Consider the following 23941-nt stretch of genomic DNA (forward strand, 5'->3'; position numbering starts at 1 on the left):
AATCAAGACTGAGAATTTGCCTTCCAAGAATGTCCACCTGGGAGGCCCTGGCTGGGAGGCCAGCAGGTAGGCGGCTCTGACTGTGACTTCTCGTCCTACTCAGTGCCGGTGCTGCGGGGACGGGGGACGGGGAAGCCCCTGTGTTCAGTGAGCCCGGCAGCCATCAGCCTGGAACTATGGAGACACTCGTCACAGGATGATAGCATCTGGAAAGAGTGACTGCTTTAGGAAGGGCGAGCGGGGTGGAGGAAGCCGGAAGGGACAACAGGGCCAGGCATTCGGGGCCAGGCACGGAGGCTTACACACATCTGAGCAAGGATGCGCCTCACCCCCTCTCCGTTCAGCCTCCCTTCCCCAGAGCAGGAGACAGGGAAGAGGAGGGGGAGCCAGATCACTTACACCTGGAGGGTGGGAGGTTTTCGGAGATTGCACTGACCACGTGTGGACGATGGCAGCAGCCCGGGGGAGTGCTTGGTCTGGGCAAACTCTTTAAAATTTCATCAGCCTGGGTTAACCTCTGGCCGCAGAGAGGAGACAGCTCAGAGGCAGAGGTCAGATTTCGGCCCTGAGTTCGTTCATGGATCCCACTCTCATTCCAGAGCTGGTCCAAGACAGGCCCTGGCGGGCCCTTCAGATAATACTCTGCCTTTCCACTTGGCAAAGACGACCAACAACAGCCAAGAAAGTCTCGGACTCATCGCCAACAGCCTCGGGGACCAGGGAGGGCAGCTCCATGGGTACCCTTAAGAGCGACTTCTCCACCAACTTCAAGCCTCCGTTCAACGCTGCTTGGACAACCATCGCCCTGTAGGTGAAGGACTGCTGCTGGCTGTCGCTCGGACGTTCTCATCTCCGCCCCTTCCCGTCCACAGCGCCTTCGGCTGCACCGCCACGGACCGAGGATCCTCTCAAAGCCAGAGTGCCCCACACCCGCTCCTCCTGGTTTCCCCGCGTTCTAAAATCCCGCGTTCTCTCCCAGCAGTTCCGCAGCTTTGAAAACCTGGAGAGAGGCAGCAAGGGCAGATCCACCTGGCAGATAGGTGCTCATCGTTCCAGAAATGTCCAGTGCAGGTCTGCTCCGTACGCGCCCCGGGCTTGTCCTGGGGACCGATGGATGAAATGACAGCATCGAGATGGGAGGGCACAGGGGTTCAGAGAAGGCAGGGGCCCGGCTTCACATTGCAGCTCCGTCACTTATTATCATCCCAGGTGAGTACCTTTCTCGAACCGTTACTGGCCTCATCTGTCGAATGTAATGTGCGTGTAAGTCTGGCCTGCTCAGTCTGGTCTGAGATGAAGTGAATGGATAAATGCAAAGTCTGTGTGACGGATGGGCACACGGGAAGCCCTCAGGAAAGGGGGGCTGCTCTCCTTCTCACACATCCTACAGGTGGTAGCCGGGCACTGAGACTCTGATGGTTTTGCAGGTTGCCTGTCATCGCCCAGACACGGAATAACCCCCTGCAGGATTCCTAGTGTCCACCTTCAAGCTCCAGAACCATGAAGTTCAAAAAGTGTCTCTTCCTCTGTAGGATCCTACACAAAAATGAGCATGAAGTGGCCACAAAGCACGGCTCCAGTTCAGAGGGGAGAGACCTGTGTCAGCCAGTTATCTGGGGCAGCCTCGTGCCTAAGGGATCGTCTGAGACCAAAATAACGAAGAAGCAGCAGCAGCAGAAGGGGATTGTCGGGTCAGCAGAGGAGGGCCCGGTCTGGATGAGCAGCTGTGTTGCTCATACAATTTCCATACTGAAGGCAGAAGTTAAATGGGCACAACAATGCTACCCGGAGGCCTTCACGACATCAAGAAATACAAACAGGAAGTATGGCCAAAGGCTTTCACACTCTTTATTTTGGATCATTCGATTTAAGGTGTTGGGAGCTACTTGGTTGTGTTGGAATGAGGCACAGACTTGAATGCCCTGTAGTACGGATGTGACAAGAGGGTGTCAGGAAGCCACTGGCCATGCCGCTTGGATGCCGATGGGAGTTTCCTCTGTAAACAGACTGTGCTTGGAGTTCATCAAGGGACTACAGTCAGTCCGACAGAAGTCTGCAATAACCCACAGCTTCCACCTGCCAGGGACAGAATGTACAAGCCTTCTGGACTCTATCCTCTGAGCCTCCAGCGTCAGAAATCCCATTTCTTCCCTTAGGTCATCAACGAATATTTACCGACCCCAGCCGTGAGCTCCACCATCGGGGACAATATAAGACAGCTGTAAGACAGGCAGCAAGCCAACTGCTAACCACACTCTCCCTCTCTGCCCAGCACAATCTATGTACCTACCCAATTGTTCAAGTAAAAGAAGCATCCAGCCCTGGCCGGTTTGGCTCAGCGGTTAGAGCATCGGCCCGCGGATCAGAGAGTCCCGGGTTCGGTTCCTGCTGGGAGGGCATACCTTGGTTGCGGTTTGTCCCCGCTCCAGTTGGGGTCGTGTGGGTGGCAACCAGTCGATGTGTCTCTCTCACATCAATATTTCTCTCTCTCTCTTCCTTCCTCTCTCCCTCCTGCTCTATCTGAAGATAAGTGCAAAACTGTCCTCAGATGAGGATAAAATAAATTTAAAAAAAATTTTTAAAAAGAAGCATCCAGGGCCATTTGTCAAAAAATGCCTCTGTCAAAAATAATATGCCCTGCTTTAAGGGGCTGTTTCTACATCTGTCTCCCTGCTAGTTCCTGGGGTTCTTTAGGGAAGAAATAGTTTCTCTCCCATTTATTTCTATATCCATAACATATAGTGCCCGACACATAACACTCAACATCATTTGCTGAGAGAATGAATGAAGGGGTGAGTGGCTGTAGTATGCATACATGTAAGTATGCATGTATTTCTGAATGAATGAATGAGACTGAAAGGTAGGACTCAGAGTCAAAGGAAGTAGGGCAAACCAAATTGGAGTCACAAAATGAAGACCAAACAAAAACAGGTAGAAAATCTTTACGGAGCAAGAGTACGACTTGGAAACTAGAGGAAGTCAGGTAACAGACTGTTCCATGATGATGTTCACCAAAAACCGTTCTTATTTTAAGACATTTCCTCTTATTCCATCATTAAAAAAAAAAAGGAGATCAGCCAGTCACAGTATCTCCCTTAAAATCCTTCAGATAGTTGAAAACAGTAGCTATTTATTTATTGATGTTAGAGAGAGAGGAAGGAGAGGGAGAGAGAGGGAGAGAAACATCAATTTGTTGTTCCACTTATTTCTGCACTCATTGGTTGATTCTTGTATGTGTCCTGACCAGAGACTGAACCCACAACCTTGGCGTATCAGGATGACGCTCTAACGGAACTACCCAGCCAGGGCTGAAAACAGTAGCTATTTGTACCGTATCTGGTTTTTCTCAGTGTCCATAGCTCTTGGCAAATCATAAACACACGTAAATGCTGCTGAGAGATCGTGATTTCAGCTTCCTCTTTCCCACAGTTTTAGCAGGGATCCTCCCTGGTCTATACGTGAAGCCCAATTTCAGAGGGCCAAAGCTGGCTTTCTCAAACCGGTTCTGTCTTGGGCAAAGACGACTGGATCTGAGTGGCCCAGGCTCTGGGGGACGGGGACGGAGGCTGAGCTAGGCTCCATGACACGTGTTCTCTAAGCATTCAGGTGCCCAAGGCTGTGAACAGCACCTGTCCATACCCGTCAGATCTTCTCTTCAGAATGCAGAGGACTGTATAAAATGCTCATCCGAGCCTCCCACAACTCCACGCGACGGCAGTGGTAGGTATGTTCGAAGGGTGTGTGGGTGCACGTGGGGTTCCAGTTCCCAGATTTCTCACTTGTTTAAAGTCTTTGCTTAATTATGGCCTCTACCCCTTGAGCTTCCACTCAAGAACACTGGATTAGGAAGGATTGTGCCTCCTGCTCACACTGCCTTCCTCCTACCATTTCTTGTTCTGATTAAAACAAGACTCTGTCCCTGAATCTACACCTACTAGTTCTTTCCACCAGCATACAGTATACCTGCCCTATTCCCACACTAAAGACAGCCTTCTCCCTGCTTGGGACAAGAACCCAGAACCAGGACCCATCTCTGAGTACCCATCCCTGCGTTCTGGGACACCTTTGCCTTCTTCCCCCTGAACTGTCTCCTCTCCTTCAAACCGGCAACATCATCATTCTTGTAACACTCTTCTCGGGCGAATCGCATCCTGTTTTCTCCTCTCCCTGTGCCTTGCTTCCTTCTCTCCAGTTCATCTACACATGTTGTCAGCCCTGGCTGGTGGATTCTAACTGAAAAGCACAGATGACAACTTCTATTTTCAATTTTTATCTTTTTTATCCTCATCTGAGGACATTTTCCCATCTTTTATTCAGATAGAGAGAGAGGAAGAGGGAGAGAGAAACATCGATGTGAAAGGGACACATCAAGTGGCTGCCTCCCGCATGACCCAACCAGGGCTGGGGACAAAGTGCAACCAAGGTACGCACCCTCAGCAGGAACCAAACCCGGGTCTCTCCGGACCACAGGCCGATGCTATAACCATTGAGCCAGACCAGCCAGGGCTACAACTTCTATTTTCTTCCCAAACTTCACAGCACCCACTTCTGAGCCTTGCAGACAGTGGGATTCCAAGGCAGAGGTGGTTGGCTCCAACTTCAGAAGTGACTTCCTTGGCATCACCTGTATTCCGCCTTTCAGGGGACCCTCAACTTGGCTTTGCATCTGTAGCTCCATCGACCTGCCCCAGGTCAAGGCTGCTAATTATGTTTTCAACCCCTGCTCAGGGTCAGTGTTTTATTTTTACTCTTGGCTATGCTTCCTAACTCTTGCTACTTTCCCCGAGAGCCGTACCCCATGCTGTGTTTACAGTGCAGTTCCTAGGTGTGGAAACCCAAGAATGCCCACATCACCGACTCTGACGTAAACTCTGTCTACCTGTTCCAAAGGGTCACGTGGTAAATCTACCTCCTGGAGGACCAGTAACTAGCATCACTGCTTTGTACGACTCTTTGCAAACATCACAAACCTACCATCCGACTGTTCATGTACTAACATGTGCTTTTCAAGATGAGTCAAATTCTTTTTCATGACTTTTCTGAGTCTGTGCCTTTTAACTAGCTCTCCTATCTTCAGTTCCCCTTAGTCCTACTCAGTTTGTACCTTGCTACATGGGCCTCATTTTCAGATGACATTTGTATCTGAGATGCTTAAGGTCTCTTGCTTGCTAATAAGTTTCAGAAAGCATCTATAATAAAGGTTTAGATAAGGATCTTGACAAGCAGAACCTCGTGAAAGCCACCCCTTCCTCCTGCTTCCACGTGGAGGGGGTGCGGGTTTCTAAGCAATGCTTTTGTAAGTGACCTTCACAAATCTTCACCCAAAATTACAAATAAGTGTACGAGTCAAGGATGAGCTGAGTACTGATCTACCTTACTGATGCTGATTTGGTCACGTGAAAGTGGCCAATAATGGCCACCATTCTTTTAAAGGGCATGTCCTAGGATGCTTGAATAAAAAAGTCAGTTCGACTCCTCCTGCCCGTTACTCAGCCCATTTGGACTATGTCTTTCTGACACATGTGATTAGATTCTAATCATATTTAACTTTGCTATTACTAGATGATACTTTTCCCTCCTATTTTATATTTTCCCTGCAACCAATTTTTCTTCTTTCCATTGAGGGTATTAACAAGATTCAGTAGTTTTAACCTAGGACTCTTGATTTGTTCCTGTTGTCCCTACCCACTTACACACACACACATACACCTACACACCCACATACCGACACACACACATACACATCTACACACACACTCACCTACATACATATACACACACCCCCTACATACACACATACACATACATCTACACACACATCTATACATACACACCCCTACACACACACACATATACCTACACACACACATACACATACATCTACACACACTCACCTACACACATCTACACACACACCCCACATACACACACACACATCTACACACACACAGCACACACTCACTTTGTCCCTTATCTCAGGATACTTTCTTTCCAATTGAAGATGCTGGACAAACAGTCACATGGGTTAACCCTTCCCCAGTTCTGGAAAGAAGCTCTGTGCACCTCCCCCCCCCCCCCAGGACAGTGGAGAGCGGTTGAGTCACACAGGGCACCGCGCTGAGCCATGCTGGCCGCTGCCACCTGCCCCTCCCTCAGACTTGTTGAACCCAGAGTAGGTAGGTGCTACGGAAGTTCAGACTGGAGCAAAGACCTCTGCTGTCGAGATTTAGACTTTTAGGCAAACCTGAGCAGACAATACCAGATCTTTCAGTGCCGATTCTCCACCACCTTCTTAACTTCTCTCCAGGGTCTCTCCCCCTATAAAGGAGTGGTGCTCCTCCCCACCCCCCTTGTCTGACCACAGCACAAACATCTTGTCTTGAGACCTGTTCAGGTTTTCTTAAAAAGACCAGAAACTGAAGACTTTCGCCAACACCAAACCATCCCCTTCATAATTCCTAGATATGATGCAGAAATTCATAGGCCGAAAATTAAGTAAAAGAGAGGCAGCTACAAATGCCCGTTTCCTTGACAACTCCCCTCCCCCAGCCCTCCTGTGATAGGGAAAAACCAAAATGAAAGTGAGGAGGGTAGCACAAAGCCCGGCTGGATTTCAGCCAGCCAAGGCATGAACAACGAGGCGGAAAGCGACCAGCTCGGAACGAAATGCAGATCGATCCATTTATGTCGGGGCTGCATTTTGTGTAGTATTTTTGTGATTGCCATAGAAACGCCAAAGAGGGAAGAACATGTTGCATGACACAAAAGAGACCAGTCTGTAGCTGGAGCCTTCTCCCAGCTTCATCTACTGCAGAAAAAATGCTTTAAGCCAAAGGGTTCTGCGGGGCAGAGGGCATCAGGCCGAGAGAGGCAGCTGGCCATGGCCAGGGGAAGGGCAGCTCCCCGGCCGAGCACAAAGGAACAGCCCGTCGGGGGGCAGGTCTGCCTTCCCGGCTGCCCTCCGCGTTCCCGGCCACACTTCCTTCGGCTCGGCCTCCGCTCCTCTGCCGGCACCTACCCCTTCCAGAGGGTTCAGGAAATCCAGCCAGGGAGAGAATGACCGGGGTAGGGACAGGCCACCAATCCCCCGCGCCCAGAGGTGAAGTCGCCTGGAAATAGCACACGAGCGGCACATACCTCCTTCCTGGCAGCCCTGGGCACATGGACTAGAAACCAGAAACTGAAAGGGAGCAGGCTGGGGTGCAGCAATTGCCACTAGTTTATGGGAGCTGTAAGTCAGCCAACACTGGAAAGAAAAGGCGAGACTCCACCCATAGGGTGGACCCTTCAGGGGGGGAGAAAAGTGGTCCTCAGCTGACGTCTCTCCCCACCCCATGTCACTTCCTTTTAAAGCTACAATCGAGCAGGGGCGGGGAGGGAGGAGGAGAGCCAGGGAAACGTGAGTCACTCCAGGCCCCTTCCAATGAGTGCGAGGAAGGGCCCGGTCGGCTCGCGTTTGAATCTCGGGCAGGAGAAGCTGCCAGAACCCGAGACAAAGCCGCTAGGTGGCCTGGCTCTCCGGCCGCGGCTCCCAAATCCTGTTGCATCCCCAGCCCACGCGGCTCTTCCAAGCTCAGCTCCGACAGGCGCCAGGCTGGAGGCAGCGCCCAGCTGCCTCCCATGCCCGCAGCAAGGACACCTCGGAGTGTTGCGTAAAATGCCCGCGTTTAAATGCCCCTCACCTCTCCGGCGCTGCGCTGCGAAGAGGTTGCATTCCACTCCGGAGAGCCAGCGAGACACCTTCCCCAAAACACCCCGGGAAAGCCGCGGCGGAGACGGCGGGGACCGGCCAAGGCCGCTTGGAGCTCCAGCGCTCTCCCTGCAAAGCCGCCAGGGTCTGCGCCCGTGCGCGCGCGCGCGCCCGCGCCCCTGCCACGCACGTGTCCTCGCACGCAGGGCAGCGGAGGGTCCGGCAGACCTTGGTAATCACAGTGTCTTCCCTCACAACTCTCACGCTGCCGGCTCCAGGACGCCGGAGAAATCATTTCAGTCTCTGGAATGGGCAAGCTGAGCTGTATGCCCGTCACAAGTCCAGGACGAGGAGTGTCACAGCTAACATTTGAGCGTGTACGTGTGTCTCCTGGGCTTTGTTCTTTAGATGCTTACACGGTACAGGGGGGAATGAGACGCCCACAAATAACTAGAACACATTGCAGAGTTATTAAGGGTTCCAGACTGCAAGCAACAAAACCCCCGAAACAGCCAGTGTGCCCCGAGGGCAGAGGATGGAGCGCTCCTTTGGGTTAAGATGGGGGAAGGGCATTTGTAATTCACAGAGCTGGGTTTGGGGATGAGGATGAAGGACATCTAAGGCATACAAAAGGATCCACACAGAAAACCCAGTGGTGGAGAATGCTTATTTTAATATACATGTGAATACAAATTTGAATAATTATACAGAAATGTACATAAAAGATGTTTGTTGAACTTTCTTGCACCCAATGCCATTTTAAGAGTCCTCTCTGATAAGTTTTCAGGTGATGCTTTAAAATCCATTTGTTCCTAGTATTGTGGAAACTTGCAAAGGTTTTTCAAAGTACCTCTCAATAGAGTTAGGCTGATTGTTGTTCATTTCTGAATTTGGAATGGAAATTTATTTCAAAGTCTGCAAGGCTCATAATTTTGTGCTATATTTATTACAACTAGAGTCAATGATCTCAGTGGAAACAATATATTAAAATTGCTGATAACTGCAAGTCTGGTTCCGATCTCAATGCTTTAATGCCCTCGTCCCATTAGGATTATAATTATTATTATTCTCAGACAGCGGTACTTTGCCTCTTTAGTTGTTGGTCCTCATAGTTTCTATCATCTCAGAAATGTAGCCGAGAAATATGGAAGAAATAAATGACTGCTTCTAAAAACGTCAAGTGGAAGTTACAACGTCTGTGGATTAAATTCTGTGGACACTGTTTGGAGTGCCATTTAGAATCTAACTTAATGTTAGCTATCCTTATTTAGCTATTTCTATTTAAACAAGGAATTGGGAAAATGTCAGGGTCACAATCAAACAATTCAGTTCAAAAAATATTTGAGAATCTGTGCTAGTTGCTGAAGACAGAAAAGCATTGCCCCAAGGTGCTCAAAGCCTGAGGAGAGAAGGAGACTGTTAACAATTAAGGTGTGATGTCACCGAGGTAATCACTGAAGTCTGTACAAAGTTCAGAGGTGGCCCGAAGAATGGGAGGGGCAGTGGGGGAGTCGTCCACAGGCTTCTCAGCTCACAACAAACTGCAAAAGGGGTGAGCGGGGACAGTGTACTCATTACCGAGACCACAAGAATTGAAAGAAATTTAAATGAAGCTAAGAGGCATAAACTAGTAACTTAAAGAGGAAACTTCACACTGTTTTCCATAGTGATGTGGCTACTATGGAAAACTGTGGAGTTTGCTCAGAAAATTAAAAATGGAACCGCCATTTGACCCTGTGATCCCAATTCTAGGAATATTTCCTAAGAATTCTGAGACACCAACCAGAAAGAACATGTGCTCCCCTATGTTCATAGCAGCACTGTTTACGATTGCTCAGGTCTGGAAACAGCCCGAGTGCCCACCAGCAGATGAGTGGATAAAAAAGCGATTGTAAATTTACACAATGGAGTACTATGCAGCTGTAAAAAAGAAGGACCCTTGTAGACAGCATAGAGGGACCTGGAGATGATTATGCTAAGCAAAATAACCCAGTCAGAGAAAGACAAATATCATGATCTCACTTACTTGTGGAATCTAATGAACAAAATAAACTCATGAATAACATAGAACCAGAGGCATGGAAACATGGAATAGATGGATGAATCTCAGAGGAAAGGGGCTGGGGAGGCAGGCGGGAAGAGATTAACCAAAGAATTTATATGTGTATATGCATTGCCCATGGACACAGACAATAGGGTGGCAGAGAAACTGGGGTGGGGTGGGAGCCGGGTGGAGGGGGCAATGGGAGGGGGTAAAGGGGAACATCTATAATACTCTCAACAATAAAGATTTTTTAAAAAAGAATAAACATAATAAGTTAAAAAAAAAAAAAAGGATACACAAAAAGCCAATTAAACAACAAAGATGTAATCTCCCATAAAAACACAAGTAGAAGGTAGAGATGTCATTTCTTTTCTAGTCCACTTGTCAAACATGAAAAAACAATAACATACAAGGTAAAGAAGATGCTGGGCAGTGCTGTCTCCTCTCGCCAGGGTCAGTAAATTGGTACATATAGGAACTGTGGCTGCTTCAAGGAGACAAAGAAAAAAAATGTAAATAATAAAGTCAATTTGATATTTGCACTCTACAATCTTACATCTGATAGTTGTGTATTTCAGCCAACTCTAACTGAACCTTTAAAATGTGTCATGTGTATGTTTTAATGAGCAGCAGATCTTACGGATACAGTGTTAATACTGTAGCCATTTGACTTACACTCAGCTGGCTTTACGTGATCAGTGAGCAAAGTACAGAAGAAGTACACAAGGTTTCCTCCTCAATAAATAATGATCGTGACCTAAATTGTTCCCAAAACACTAATGTGTATGCAGAACCCTCTCTTTCCTGATCAGCTTTCAATGCACCTTAATTTTGTGTTAAGCCTCCCCCTTCTGGATATCCTCAAGGTCATTTCGCCCTGGCAGGGTTGACCCTGGAGAGTCATTCACCACCTCCTCCCACATCCAGGCCGTGGGCAATTGGAAATCATTTGACACAGGAGCAAATCTACCACAATAGGAAGACACAATTCAAATCAGTCAAGGCCCAATGGATGCACAGCGAATTCAAGTTACCAGCCCCACAATCTGAAGAGCCAAGGTAACACAGAGTATCCTGACGGCGGCACTCGGTTCTCGGGACCCCACCCTGTCGGAGCAGCATCCAATCAGCATGATTTTCAGCCCCTGCCTTTTATATTACAGTGTGGTGGTATCATTATTATTTTTTTAATTGAAAGCATGAATTACTTTTATAAACAGACCACTAGGTATTTTTATTTTGATAATAAATACTTATTGTTATCAGCTGTTGACACGATGCTTTTCTTTATTTGGTAACTGGGTAAGCTGACAGCCAAACGGCACCTCAGAGGGTAATGTAATCAAGTGTGGTCATGGACCCAATGGCTCAGAAACTGCATTTTAACACCATCCCCAGGAGATTCGTTCATATGCACATTAAAGTTTGAAAAGTACTCGCTGAAGTCCAAGTATCTCATTTTTCAGGGGACAGATCCGAGCCCAAGAAGGCGGGGCCAGCCGGTCCTAAGTGACACACCAAACAAGACAGAACAGAAGTGAAGACCAGGTTTTAATATTCCTACCTCAGGATTCTTCCCGCTGCATCCCCCAGGCTGGCGGAGGAAAAACAATCCTGAAAGAACATCTCTTAGCATAAAACTGCTAAAAAGAGAATTTCTGCTTAAGGTCCTGCTCAGGATTCTAAGTATAGTCATTCAAAGCTCATCTGTACTCCATGCACTTGAGTGTACACACAGAGTCAGTTTCACCCAAAGAAAATTAATCTTGGACTTTGGCAACTAGCAGACCAAAGGTGGCAAAAGCACATCTTTCTCCACGATCACTCACTTTATCCTGGTTTCGAGCCAAAGCCAAGTCTAGTTCAATAAAACTTAGCTTCATGACTGGTTTGCAAGAGGTGGCCAAGAGCTCTGGTTCTTTCTGTTTCTGGAGCCTCGGCCTCTTCAGACAGAAAATTCCCGAGGTGGTTGAGACATTTAAATGAGACGGTGCTCGCCCTGGCCAATTTGGCTCAGCGGTTAGAACGTCGGCCTGCGGTGCAGAGAGACCCTGGTTCGGTTCCCGCTAAGGGCACGTACCTCGGTTGCAGTTTGTCCCCGGCCCTGGTTGGGTCGTGTGGGTGGCAACCACTCAATGTGTCCCTTTCATGTCGATGTTTCTCTCTCTCTCTCTCCCTCCCTCCCACTCTATCTGAAAAAAAAAAAAAGGAAAAATGTCCTTGGGTGAGGACAAAAAAAAGAAATGAGACAGTGCTCGTGAAGCACCGGAAATAATGTAGAACCTCAAAAAGTGACCATCCATTTCTCCTCCCCTGACCCCAGCCACTGAAATACAGATAGCTCTCACAAGTCTATTTCCAGCTGCATCTCTCTCCTAACCCTCAGCCCATTTGCCCAGCGACCTGGCGCACATCTTCATGGAGAGAGCGTGAGCAAGCGCTCACGTTTGGGCTCCAACCTTGCCAGCGCAGGTGCCCTCTGTCACGCTCTCTGCCTCCCTGCTTTGCTGGACGCTGACTTGAAAGCCACCTCTGATGCCTCCCGGTCCCCTTGCCTCTCTCCCCCACCCCATCCTGTTCATGTTCTTCTCAAAGATATTGATGAACAGCCCTTGCTTCTCGTCGCCGCTGCTCTGGCTCGGTCCAGGCGCAATCACTTTCCTCCTGGTTGACTGCAAACATCTCTCTTCTTCACCTTTTTGTTTTGCACAAAGCTCAACCTCCTTGGGTAACATACAAGACCCTGGATGATCTGGCCCTACCTCTCTCCAGGCTTAGTGCTTGCCTCTTGCCATACTTCCAAGGACCACCTTTCTTTCGGTTCTCATCAGCTGACTCACCTCACCCAGCCTTTGACACTGGCACCACCTCCTCCAGGAAGTCCTCAACTCCTTTCACAGGAAGAGTGAGACCTGAGCTAACCTATATTAAAGCACTCATTGATGCACAGTGGCATGTAATTGGCTGTTTGTGTATGTTTATCCCCTCCTAGCCTATGAGGACAAGATCTTTGTTTTCAAAAACCTGACATGTCCTGGGGCTCCATAAACCCAACTGAATGAATGAACTTGACCCCCTGCACCCCCTTTGCCCCGGCAGGTGAGGCTGTTTCTCCTCTTCTAACTCAAAGCAGTGTCTTTTCGGGCGTTACCTTTAGCCTTGGTTTTCACGTATTATAAACGTACTTAAGGAAAAGTTTTCACTCAGCAGAAAATGACCCCCATTTCCCGCTAGGCGTTCTCTCCAGTCTTCGTCCCCACGCAGTGCGGGTTTGTTAACGATGATCCCAGTGGTGTAGAAAATCCCATCATATTTTGATTTCACACATCCTTAACAGATGTCCTTATCAGAAGTTTCACAATGATCTTTTTAATGGTCTCTCAGTAGTCCCCCTCCTCAGTACACAGAATTGTTCCTCAGGGCCCTGTGAGACATGGCCGGCTCCCTGCTGCCCCTGCAGCGACACATCCTCAGGGCCACAGGCGTCCACTTACTCAGCACCGAGTACTTAGTATCAGATACTGTTTTGTTTTCACTTTATAAATGAGGCATCTGAAACTTAGCTGGGCAAGTCACTGCCTCAGGAGGTGGACAGATGGGCACACTCGGGTGTGCCTAACTCAGACCCTCTTGTTCACCTCGAGGGTACACCAACAGTAGAGCCAACGCTTCTCCTTTGGGGCGATGCCCTGAGACCAGGGCCCACTGACTGTACCAATAGCCTGGGGCTTGTCACCCCGTCACTATCCTTTGTTAATACCTTAACAACGTTGGGCGAGTTTCACAGTTTTAAATACCACCACTTTCAATGTTGTATATTTCATGTAAGTTCAAGCTCCTTCAGCATTTCTTCTTACTGTGCTCAGGGGTAGGTGCTTTGAGTGGGACCTACCCCTCCGCACTGACGCGGTGCCCTGGCCTTGGGGTCCGTGGTTGGCACAGACATTTTAATCGTTCTTTCTGTTTCTTCTGCGACCTCAGTGCTTCAACACTCAGTTCTTCTCCCTTATTCCTTATCACTCTGTGTTTAACTCTTTCTCGAGTCCATCTTTCGTTCATGGTGCAAGGTGTTTAAGATGATCTCTCTCAGGCCGTTTATTAAATGCTGTCCATCGTTCCGTAAGCTTAGTAAGAGGCCGAAGCGAGAGGCAACAAGCAGGTATTTGAGATAAAAAGAAAGAACAAGATGAGCAGTTCAGGAAGCCCTGATTCAGGCAGAGGCCGCAGAGTGTCCCGATTGGGAGGTGACATGGGGGTGTCCATGAGAAAGGGAAGGGACAGAGACATCTAGGAGGGAGGTGTTGCGGCGCAGATAACAGAGTGAGCCAGTTCTCAACAACGTTTCTAATTCCCAGCGTGGGCAGGAACATCGCCTCCTTGTTCTCTCTGCTAACAGTTTCTGGGGACACAGTGCTGCTTTAGGCCCAGTCCGAACGTTACTCTGTCCTGTTTAACATTCCAAAGCAAGGCTGTTCTCGGACCTCAGCCCCAATTCCGTCTTCAAGCGGCTCTCTTGTTTGTAAACTTCGTGAGTGAGCTGACACAGAGTTCGGGCTTTTGGAGAGGAGCAGATGGCAGGCCCCTGGCTGAGGACTTGGACCCTGTCGCAGTGCAGGCTGGCCGTTCCCAAGGGGGCACACCCGTCCCCACCCCCTGCAGGACTCAAGGGGGTGGGACAGAGGAAGAGAGTGAGGAAGGCCGCAGTGTCCCCTGCCCTGCTCCACCCAGGTCCCACACACCGGGCACCCGGTCTGGGGCATGTGGGCCTCTCTCTGTGTTAAAGTTGCAGAACACAGGTGTGCCGGCCAGACGTTCCCCAGAGGCCTGGTGGCCCAGGGCAGAGCAGGGGCCAGTCACCAGAGGCAGACCTGGAGCAGCTGCCTGAGCGGGGCCTTTGCCAGAGCAGACAGGCAAGCCGGTGACTGGTGACCGGCCCGAGCAGAGAGAAGCCAGCACGCCCGAGAGCGACGGCGAAGGTGCAGGGGTGGCCCCCGCGGGTCTGCTGGGCTCCTCCCAGCACTGCCTCGTGTCCAGCTCAGCAGCTTGTGCCCCTGAGGGACCAGCGAGTCCCCACGGCGCCCTGTGCTGTGGCAGGAGGCCACCTACCACACGGACAGGGAGGCTGGCAGCACCTGGCCCGAGCTTGTCCCTGCCGTTGCTCTTCTTGGGGGTCTTGACTCCGCTCCCACCCAGCAGGCTTTTCCTGGCCTGTCCATGGACAGGGGCCCCAGCGTCCTCCGACCCCGCCCAGAGTCCGTTCTCTGGGACCGGGAGCATGTTTCTTTGGCTCTGTCACCCATTTCGTGTCCCCCACTGTCTGCACCTGGGGCACCTGAATCGTGAGCCCCAGGAGGAACACAGGAGTTCTTGGGACTGACTGAGTGAGGGGGTGTCACCCTGCTATTAGCGAGGCGACCAGACCTCGGTTCTTGTCTCCCTGAAGGGAAGATTTCGATCGAGAGGCAAAGTGCAGCAAAGCCAGCAGGAACGTACTGGCCGCAGAAACACGCTCGGGACAGGGAAACAGGAAGGGCAGAGAAGCAGCCACGGGAGAGACAGGCGCTGCCCTGGCTCACTGGGGAGGCCGAGAGAGGGGCCTGGAGACAGGTGCAGGGGGAGAGCAGGCGCTGCCCTGGCTCACTGGGGAGGCCGAGAGAGGGGCCTGGAGACAGGTGCAGGGGTGAGCCCAGGATGAGCTGCCGCCGCCCACTGCTCCCCTGGCTGCGAGTCTCCTGGTCCCTCGGGGAAGAAGGGCGCAGGGACTGGCGTGGGTGTGCCCCCAGGCTGGGTCCTTTGCACTGAGGCATCTCTCTCCTGCAGGGGGAAGTTAGGGAGGTCTCCGGGGAAGGTCTCAGTAGAGTGTTCTTAGCTCCAGGTGTGCTCTCTCGGGGTCCTGGTCTCCGCTGACTGGTCGAAGCCAGGGGGTCATGAGTCAGTGCAGCAGGTCCTGAGGCAGCCACAGTGTCACTTGTCTGGTTTTGCTGCTTTTCTGGGCCTGGAGCTGAAATACAAGCGAAGCCTACGTGTTATATTCAGGGAGGGAAAGGTCAGGGGTCCAAACCACATGACCAGTGATGTGCTCGGGAGGGAAGGTTACCCTGGGGGTGTGGTCCTGGTTTTCCCAGTTTGCCCCTTGCTAGGCACCCGGGCTCTGTGCACTGGTGACCATCTGTACCTGGCCCGTCGTCCTCCTGGGCTCATGTCTGTCTAACTGCCCATAACATCCCCACACTCAACAGTCACAGAGCTTGGTCCCGCCCTCGTGGAGGGCCAGCTTCTCCTTTGACTGGGACATGCTCAGTGAGAGCTGGGCCCTCCACCCTCCGCCCCCTCCACGCTCGCGCCCCGCACGTGCCTGTCCTGGAAGATGGGGCCCGCGGTGCAGCCCTGTCACAGTCCCCGCCAGCTGGTGTTCAGTCACATTCCTTCTGGACCAACCTCCAGCCTTCAAGAGCTCAGAAGGCAGCAGCTGGCCGTGCCCCAACCCCGCAGGGAGCTGGCAGAGGGAGCGGGCATGGTGGGGGGCTTCCCACGGCCCTTTCAGTCAATTCTTGGCTGAGGAGAAGGATCTGAGATGCTTGTTTTCGAGCACCCTCTAAGTGGATGTCTTCATCACGGCCCGGCTAGCTTGAGGAACACAGTTTTCAAAGGAATTATATACAGGGCGGGGCAAAAGTAGGTTTGTGAGTACAAACCACAGGGTTGATTTATGATTTTAAACTTATTTTTGTGCCATTATTTATCATTTATGGTATTATTTTCCACACAGTCAGCTGTAGCCCACTTTTGCCCCACCCTGCCTTAGGCCTCAAGGAGAGAAAAGCGGAATAAGGGCTTCACATGTTGAAAGGAAAGTGGGGCCTCCCTGTCTTTACCTGACATCGTCCCCCACTCCTCCCCTCAGCACCGTCTGCGTGTCTGCACAGAACCTTTCCCAGAACAGCTGTATCTTGAGCCTGGAGGGAGAGCAAACAGAACCACATAGGAGACAACAACGAAACCAATTAGTGGAGAAGGAGTAAAAAGTGTAAGGACTGGAAAAGGAGAAAGAAAACCCCCATTATTTACAGAGACATGTTTGGATCAATAAAATTCCAGAAGCATCTACAGCTAATTTATGAGAATTGAAACGTGAGTGTTCAAGGTCAACATCAGTGTCTCCGGAGGCGGTGGCAGGTTGTGTTTTCCAAAGACGCCCCCGGCGAGGTCTGCTGTCCAGTGCTCTTCTGCGGCGTCGCTGCCCCCCCTCCCATGAGTCTTCCCCCCCCTGGGATCTGGGCGCCCGTGACTGGACCAGAACCAATGGAAAGTGGCACAAATGACGCAGCGTAAGCCCCAAGATTCTGCGAGAAAAGGCCCAGCAGGTTCTTCCTGGGTCACTGAAAGGCTTGGGCCCGGCAGGGTCCCTGTGGTGGTGTCCTGCCCGGAGCCCAGCTGCTGGGCTGTGAGAGGCCCGAGCCCATGAGAGGTCAGCTGAAGGGCTCCGTGGCCCGTCCCTGAGGAGCCCAGCCTGAGAGTCAGTGCAGATCAGTGCCTAACAGTGAGCAAAGAAGTCTCCAGATGGTCCCCCGGTCATCGGAGTCATGCCAGCTGTTCAAGTCTTCTCGGGGGCCCTGGACATCTCGGAGCAGAGGACAGACATCCTCATCGGCTTGTGTAGCATGCTCCTCACGGACGCCATGAGCACCATACCGTGGCTGTTGCTGCCCATTCGTTTGGGATGGCTAGCCACACAGCCTGGGGTAATCAAACCGTGCACAACAACAAACAGTCGGAAAAGGGACATTTGAAAATAGTGGCAATAGCACAGAAAGCTCAAATGCCTGAGAATGAATCACGAAAGAGGTGTAAGACCTTCCCACAGAAGCCTACGGGCTCCACCAGGAGAACGAAAGCGGACAAGCAGACGGAGGAAGACGCGGTGGACGCGGACTCCAGCAGTGACGTAAAGATGGACATGCTCTCTGAACTGGCCTGTGGTTTCCCTGTAATCAGATGGCCATGTGAAGCGGGTTCTAAAACCGAAATGGACGTGCAGAGCCAGGAAGACCCTGGCGGCAGGGCCTCCGCTCAGACCCCAGAGTGATGGGTACGTTTCACCGAGCCGCGCTGACTAAGGCATCCAGGAATAGGGACTGGGGGGGCGTGGGGGTGGGACGAGATAAGCCAAAGGACTCATGTGTACGTGCATAACCAACGGACACAGACAACAGTGTGGGGAAGGCAGAAGGGAGGGGGCGGAGCCGGGAGGAGGAGGTCACCGGGGAAAAGGGGGACATCTGTAACACTTAAAAAAATAAAGAAATTAAAAAAAAATAGACCAGTGAAACAGAATGGTGAGGCCAGAAATAGAGCTATGTGCTTACCAGCACTTGATTTATGGTGGTGGTGGTTCTATAGGACAGTCGGGGAAAGAATAGTCAGTAAAAAAAAACAAAAAACAACAACTAAAACAGAGCTGAGCGCACTGGAGAGCGACACGGAAAAGGTAAGGCTGGACACCCCTCCCCCGTCCACAGAACTCGGTCCAGGTGCACTGTCGATGGAATGAGAAAGACAAAATACAGCATTTGTTGTCGGAGACAGCATAGAAAACTACCTTCATGACTGTGGAACAGCGGGCGCGTTCTCAGACAGGACTCCCAAAGCGCCAGCCACAAGGACGACGACAGGAAACTGTCCTGGAAGGAAGCTCGTCAGGAGAGCTGGAGGCGGGAGGGCAAGCCCGAGAGATGGGATGTGTGTTACACACACGGTGGACCGAGAGCGCGGAGCCTTCAGATCAGTGAGAACACGTCCACCCCTTAGAAAGGTGAGAAAGTCAACCAGGCACTTCAGAGAAGAGAACATGCAAACTGTCAGCGCACATTTGAAAAGGGGACGGACGTCTTTAACACACATGCATCGGAAGGGGTAACACACAAGAGGAAATACACCCGCCGTTGGCGAGAATATGGCCTGGCTGGAATGCACAGCCCTGGAGGGAGGTAAAGAGATGCACCCGGTCCGGTCAGGGTGGCTCAGTGGTTGAGCGTTGACCCATGCACCAAAAGGTCGCCAGTTCGATTCCTGGTCAGGGCACATGCCAAGGTTGTGCGCCCGATCCCCAGTGTGGGGCATGCAGGAGGTGGCCCATCGATGATGTCTCTCACATCAGTGTTTCTGTCTCTCTCTTCCTCCCTTTCTCTCTAAAAGCAATAAAGAAAAAAAAATATATATATATATAAAAGAGAGATGCACCTGAAAGGTTCAAGTCGGTGGTGTGGAGCAGGCAGGCTAAATAGCAATTCCAGACAGCGAATAAAGAAAAATCAGCCCTGGCCGGTTTGGCTCAGCGGTTGGAGCGTCGACCTGCGGTACAGAGAGACCCGGGTTCGGTTTCTGCTAAGGGCACGTACCTCTGCTGCAGTTAGTCCCCGGCCCTGGTTGGTCGTGCGGGTGGCAGCCACTCGATGTGTCCCTTCACGTCGATGTTTCTCTCTCTCTCTCTTCCTCTCTCTCCCTCCTGCTCTATCTGAACAAAAAATGGAAAAATGTCCTCGGGTGAGGATAAAAAAAAAAAAAGAAAAATCAGGTTTATTTAAGGAAAAGGAGGTGGGGGATGGGGATAGCCAAAGGGCAGGGCTACACATCACCAAGCCATGAGGTGTGGGTCGATGATGGCAGCCCCTGCGAGCTGGAGGCTCGTCCTTATATGCGTCCACTGGTGGGAAGCTTTTGTCCTCAGTGGGATTTGGGGGCTTGGCTGGTGGGCGTGGGCAGGGGGTCGGCTCTACAGGAATGTGGATGCGCGACCAGGTGCTTCTTGGGCAGTTTTAGTTTCTTACATGGTTTGAATCCTGGTGCCCGGCATTTCCTGTCTGGCCAGCGTTCCTGGTCTCGGTTCTCCTGCGGGGGAAGGTCAGGACATGGCCGTTAAGCATTCCATTGCCTTGTGAGTCCTGACAGTGCCCACTTTGGAAAGTCGTGTGATGTATTCCGACAGTCGAAGATACGCATATCCCACGATCCGGCAGCTCCGCACTAGGCACAGCCCACAGAAACACATGCACACGGTCCAGAGAGCTTCATGCAGCGTCCCCCGTGCCCACTGGCAAACGGCCTGCTGCTTGTGAGCAGAGGACCCAGGAGATGACCTGCGGTGTATTTATGCTGTAAGACACTCCCACTGCACAACAGAAACAAGTGGAGCTCCACTAAAGGCAGCAACGTGAACAAACACTGCAAATATAATTTTGGCGCAAAGAAGCTAGACACCAGAGACCACCTGCTCCATGGTGCTTCCCCAGGTACGTTCAAAGCCTGGGAAAACCGCCCCATGTGTGTTTGGTCAAGATATGTTACAAGTGGACACCGCTGCCTTTGGGGATGCGGAGGGTACAGCACAAGAGGGGAAGAAGGGAGCTTCCGGGGTACTGGCAATATTCTAGTTCTTGTTTTGGAAGTCATTACACGGGTGGATTCACTTTGGGGAAATTTACTGATACGTACACACTTAGGATTTGCAGATTGTTTCAATAACAAAGTGAAAAAAAGAAACCCAATTTCTCTCTGTCCAAGAGAATATCTGACTCTCTTTTCAAAAACAACAGATTTTAGGCTGACTCAGCCCAATACTAATTTTAAAGGAAACTTCCCTTTGTCCAGGGTGTTCAACAATGGAACTGATCCCGGCTTTGGTTTATGGAAAAGGGCTTTGGGAAGAATATCCTAGGTAAGCATAGCCTCATATGATCAATACAAACTTTGATAGTTTGCATTTGTTGATTCTTTGTAATCATTCTGTGTTATTGTTGTTGTTTTTTTTAACATGGGTCTGTTTTGATTCCTTCCTTTATTATAAGGATGGATCCTGTAGTTTAGTTTTCTTTATAACAAAAAGAACCAATATGTTTTATCATGTCTCTACTACTTAATATCAATCCTTTGAAGATAGGCTTAAGAATATTGCCAAGAATCAATGACGTGATCCAGTTTGGTTCTGGAAAGAGGTTGCACTTTGCACGTACATTGGCCAGAGTGTCACTTTAAGATGACAGGCTGCTCCTACATTGTCACTGTTGGAACGATCAAGTATCTGGTCAGGGCACAGATGCTTCACCTGTAAACTTCAGCCTGATTTCTAAACCTCCACTGAGGCAAAACCACACCCAAAAGGCAAATGAGTTTCACTTTCCTTGGGAAATCTCACGACTAGTTCAGTGAGACTAGTTGTTCTTTTAGGACTCAGCAGCCAGCATCTGAAACTTAATTCCCAAAGAATGAATCTGGCTACAATGTATTGTGTACTCTCCTATTCAGGGACATTACACCTGTATTTCACGTGTTTCACAACACCCCTTTGAAGTAGCATCCCTGTTTCATAGAATAAGAAACCGAGGCTCAGAGAGGTTGAGAAGGTCCCACGAGGGGAGGAGAGCTGGACCTGTGCCCCGCCACCATGCCGTCCTGCCCAGGACCACATGCTCGCTAAGTGTAGTGGGTCTTGAGGCTGTGGGGGAGGGGTTCAGGGGCGAATCCTAACCCGGTTCCCCAAACATGACATTCTCAGAATCCTCCAGAATGAAAATTGACAACTCCACCCAAGAAAATAGCTATTTATAACCAAAAGATGCGGCTTACAGCCCAGAGAGACCCCTTTCCACACACCCACAGGTACTGTATGGCCCCCGTGGGTTCGTTAGTCCTGCAAGGGGAATGTAAAGATGTAACACCCGAGAAGGAATAGCTCTTGGCAGGGCAGGGACTTAGTGACTGGCCCTGAGAAGTCCTGTCCCTGGGAGCTGCTGAGGGGGCTCTGTGGACGGAGGTCAACTCCCCTGGGACCCCACCCAGCTTCAGACACAGGGTGATGCTCTTACCTGCCTGCCTGTCACTGTGAGGGACTGGGGTGGGAAGGAAAGCATCAAGGCCGACCGAAGTTCTACAGATGACTCCTCTTCTGGTCCACCCCGGGAACAGCGCCCTGGAGGAAGCAGGAGCTGACCTGAATCCTTTCCTGGAATCATCTCCGTTTGTCCAAGCCTCGCTCACTCACTCACTCATTCATTCAAATAACTCACTCATTCACTCGCTCACTCGCTCACTCATTCAAATAACTCACTCACTCACTCACTCACTCGCTCACTCACTCACTCACTCGCTCACTCACTCACTCACTCACTCACTCATTCACTCACCCACTCACTCATTCACTCGCTCACTCGCTCACTTGCTCACTCACTCACTCACTCACTCATTCACTCACTCACTCATTCACTCACTCACTCGCTCACTCACTCACTCCTCACTCGCTCGCTCACCAAACATGCCTTCCTCCTGCGAGGCACCTTCTCTGGGTGTCCGGGGCACATCAGAGGACCAAACAAAGATCCCTGGGGTTGTGAAGCTTTCTGGATGGAAGGGTTGGGGAACACATGGTAATTACAGTGAACGGCTTACGACGTGGTGGGAGTGATATTTACGGAGAAGTGAGGAGCCGGGAAGGAGAGTCTGGGGTCCCCGGGATGGTACGCAGGTGAGGAAGGCGGTCAGCGCAAGTCCATTGCGAGGGTGCGGTTTGAGCAAAGGTTTGGGGAGGTGCAGGAGGTATCCAGATGGAGATAATCTGAACCAAGATCCTTCCGGGAGGAAGGAGAGGACGCCGGACCAGGGGTCTGGGCAGGAGCCGGCTGGCCCCTTTGAGGGACGCAGCGGCGGCAGGAGAGGGTGTGAGCAGCAGCGGCTGGAGGAGACAATGCGGGGCCCTGCATCATGGGAGGTCTGCAGGGCAGCGCAAGGACCTTTGGTTTTTACGTTGAGTGGTTGGGGGAGCCCTCCTGCTGCCGTGGGTGCGGTGGGAGCGGGGGTGAGGACCAGGTGTGTGCAGTGACCCAGCAAGAGGCGCTGGTGGTGGACAGCTGGGGCCAGAGGACTCCGGGCAGGTCGGACGTGTGCATGAGAACAAAGAGGAATCGGGTTTGTGTTCGAGGGACTGGCTGAGAAAATGGGGGTACAAAGGCACCTGTGAGTAGAGCAAGTATTCTGGGTAAAGATTAGCGTGGTTTTTGACAGGTTAAGGCTGACAGATCTATTAATGATCCTTGTGGCCATGGGGCCGAGGCGGTGGGAGCCTGAGGCTCAGGAGAGAGATCCAGGCTGGGATGAAATTGTTGGGAGAAGGCAGCCTCCGCAGCTTCCGAAGCCACGAAACTGGATGAGCTCACCTCGGGGCGGGCAGATGAAGCAGGAGGCCTAATTAAACTGGAATTCAGATGCATAGTAATTGGTTGCGTAAGTAGGCTCATGCAATGTTCACTTGCTAACCAAATAACTACTTGGCACCACGAGATAGTGGTGATAGTCGGGGACATAGTCATACCAGAAATCTGCGAGGTGTGCGTTGGGAACTCGGACCTAGCTGCAGTTCTGTGTCCTCATTTGCCAGATTGGGCAGCGATGCTATGTTGGGAATGGGAGCCCGGGGAGGAGAGGTCTGAGGACTGGACTCTGGCGGCAGCACAGGAGTGTGGGGACAAGAGAAGGGACATGTACAGGAGGTGAGGCGGAGAGGTAACTGAGGCAGGAAGAGAACAGTCTGAGAGGAAGGTGGGTCTCCTGGGTCCTGGGGAAGAAAGAGCAGTGGAGGAGCTAGGGATCAGCCACATGGAGGGGTTAGGGATCAGCCCCGTGGAGGGGTTAGGGATCAGCCACGTGGAGGGGCTAGGGATCAGCCACGTGGAGGGGCTAGGGATCAGCCACGTGGAAGGGTTAGGGATCAGCCACGTGGAGGAGCTAGGGATCAGCCCCGTGGAGGAGCTAGGGATCAGCCACCTGGAGGGGTTAGGGATCAGCCACGTGGAGGAGCTAGGGATCAGCCCCGTGGAGGAGCTAGGGATCAGCCACCTGGAGGGGTTAGGGATCAGCCACGTGGAGGGGTTAGGGATCAGCCACGTGGAGGAGCTAGGGATCAGCCACGTGGAGGGGTTAGGGATCAGCCACGTGGAGGGGTTAGGGATCAGCCACGTGGAGGGGCTAGGGATCAGCCTCGTGGAGGGGTTAGGGATCAGCCACGTGGAGGGGTTAGGGATCAGCCACGTGGAGGGGTTAGGGATCAGCCACGTGGAGGGGCTAGGGATCAGCCACGTGGAGGAGAAAGAGATCAGACACATTCCAGCAAGACAGCTGCTGGATGTGGTGATGGGGACTCCCTGGTGAGCCTGACTGAG

The 23941-nt window shown here is 51.3% G+C and overlaps 1 protein-coding gene across 1 annotated transcript in view; it reads right to left on the minus strand.

Moving 5' to 3' along the window:
* Nucleotides 1-7261, minus strand: part of AGPAT4 (1-acylglycerol-3-phosphate O-acyltransferase 4) — a 93683-nt gene extending 86422 nt beyond the window's left edge. Inside the window, exon 1 of the mRNA XM_036248597.1 lies at nt 7138-7261. The gene's annotated coding sequence lies outside the window, so the exon portion shown is untranslated. The remainder of the gene's footprint in view (nt 1-7137) is intronic.
* Nucleotides 7262-23941: the final 16680 nt, after the last annotated feature.

This window comes from Molossus molossus, unplaced genomic scaffold, assembly GCF_014108415.1.
Source record: "Molossus molossus isolate mMolMol1 unplaced genomic scaffold, mMolMol1.p scaffold_m16_p_8, whole genome shotgun sequence".
NCBI classification, from domain to species: Eukaryota; Metazoa; Chordata; class Mammalia; order Chiroptera; family Molossidae; genus Molossus; species Molossus molossus.